The sequence below is a fragment of the Coffea arabica genome, chromosome 11e (genome assembly GCF_036785885.1).
Source record: "Coffea arabica cultivar ET-39 chromosome 11e, Coffea Arabica ET-39 HiFi, whole genome shotgun sequence".
NCBI lineage: Eukaryota > Viridiplantae > Streptophyta > Magnoliopsida > Gentianales > Rubiaceae > Coffea > Coffea arabica.
The window spans coordinates 5116525-5119024 of record NC_092331.1 but is presented as its reverse complement, the minus strand read 5'-3'; positions in this window follow the sequence as shown (position 1 = coordinate 5119024).

Below are 2500 nucleotides of genomic sequence, written 5' to 3'. Positions count from 1 at the left end.
ATTTTCCAAGATTGAATTGAACAAAAATAAAAACAAAAAAAATAAAAAAAAATAAAAAATTTCCAAGATTGAATTGAACAAAAATAAAAACAAAAAAATAATAAAAAATAATAAAAAATACAAAAATATAGTTTAATTAAAAAAAAAAGCAATTTATGAATTTCAAAGACATACGGCGGTGGACATTAACGAGACTCAACATGTATGCTTAAAAAGATAAAAATAAGCGAAAACAAGGCTAGGCGGTGAGCCTTAGGCCGCATGACGGAGCATTGGCACGACACTACACCGACGACGTGAAAAACGCACGACGGTGCCCATCATGGCAAGGCGATAGGCCTTAGGCCGCACGACGGCCGTTGGCTTGCGTTGGCTAAGGCATGGGCACGACGCCACATCCACAGCAAGAAAAATGCACGACGGTGCCCCTCATGGCTAAGCGGTGCGCCTTAGGCCACACGACGACCGTTGCCTTGCGTTGGCTAAGGCAACGGCAAGAAAAACGCACGACAGTGCCCCTCATGGCTAGGTGGTAGGCCTTAGGCCACACGACGGCCATTGCCTTGCGTTGGCTAAGGCAAGGGCATGATGCCACACCGACGGCAAGAAAAACGCCCGACGGTGCCCCTCATGGCTAGGCGGTAGGCCTTAGGCCACACGACGGCCGTTGCCTTGCGTTGGCTAAGGCAAGGGCACAATGCCACACCGACGGCAAGATAAACGCACGACGGTGCCCCTCATGGCTAAGCGGTGGGCCTTAGGCCGCACGACGGCCGTTGCCCTGCGTTGGCTAAGGCATAGGCACGATGGCCACACCGACGGCAAGAAGAACGGCCGACGGTGCCCCTCATGGCTAGGCGGTTGCCCTTAGGCCGCACGATGGCCATTGCCCTGCGTTGGCTAAAGCACGGGCACGATGCTAGGCGTTTGGCCTTAGGCCGCACGACGGCCGTTGCCTAGCGTTGGCTAAGGCATGGGCACGATGCCACACCGACGGCAAATAAAACGCACGACGGTGCCCCTCATGGCTAGGCGGTGGGCCTTAGGCCGCACGACGGCCGTTGCCCTGCGTTGGCTAAGGCATGGGCACGGCGGCCACACCGACGGCAAGAAAAACGCACGACGGTGCCCCTCATGGCCAGGCGGTCGGCCATAGGCCGCATGACGGCCGTTGCCTTGCGTTGGCTAAGGCATGGCCACGATTCCACACCGATGGCAAGAAAAACACACGACGGTGCCCCTCGTGGCTAGGCGGTGGGCCTTGGGCCGCACGACGGCCGTTGCCTTGTGTTGGCTAAGGCATGGGCACGATGCCACACCGACGGCAAGTTAAACACACGACGGTGCCCCTCATGGCTAGGCGGTAGACCTTAGGCCGCACGACGGCCGTTGCCTTGCATTGGCTTAAGCATGGGCACGACGGCCTCACCGATGGCAAGGAAAACGCACGACTGCCGTGGGGTTTTGTTCCCAAGGCAACGGGTAAACCTCTGTAGCCATGCTGGAAAAACGCACGACGGTGCCCCTCATGGCGGCCTTAGGCCGCATGACGGCCGTTGCCCGGCGTTGGCTAAGGCGTGGGCACGACGGCCACACCGACGACAAGAAAAATGCACGACGGTGCCCCTCACGGCTTGGCGGTGGGCCTTAGGACGGACGACGGCCGTTGCCTTGCATTGGCTAAGGCATGGGCACGACGGCCTCACCGACGGCAAGAAAAAAGCACAACTGCCGTGGGGTTTTGCTCCCAAGGCCACGGGTAAACCTCTGTAGCCATGCTGGGAAAAGGCACGACGGTGCCCCTCACGGCTAGGAGGTGGGCAATAGGCCGCACGACGGCCGTTGCCCTGCGTTGGCCAAGGCGTGGGCACGACGGCCACACCGACGGCAAGGAAAATGCACTACGGTGCCCCTCATGGCTAGGCGTTTGGCCTTAGGCCGCACGACGGCCGTTGCCTAGCGTTGGCTAAGGCATGGGCACGATGCCACACCGACGGCAAATAAAACGCACGACGGTGCCCCTCATGGCTAGGCGGTGGGCCTTAGGCCGCACGACGGCCGTTGCCCTGCGTTGGCTAAGGCATGGGCACGGCGGCCACACCGACGGCAAGAAAAACGCACGACGGTGCCCCTCATGGCCAGGCGGTCGGCCATAGGCCGCATGACGGCCGTTGCCTTGCGTTGGCTAAGGCATGGCCACGATTCCACACCGATGGCAAGAAAAACACACGACGGTGCCCCTCGTGGCTAGGCGGTGGGCCTTGGGCCGCACGACGGCCGTTGCCTTGTGTTGGCTAAGGCATGGGCACGATGCCACACCGACGGCAAGTTAAACACACGACGGTGCCCCTCATGGCTAGGCGGTAGACCTTAGGCCGCACGACGGCCGTTGCCTTGCATTGGCTTAAGCATGGGCACGACGGCCTCACCGATGGCAAGGAAAACGCACGACTGCCGTGGGGTTTTGTTCCCAAGGCAACGGGTAAACCTCTGTAGCCAT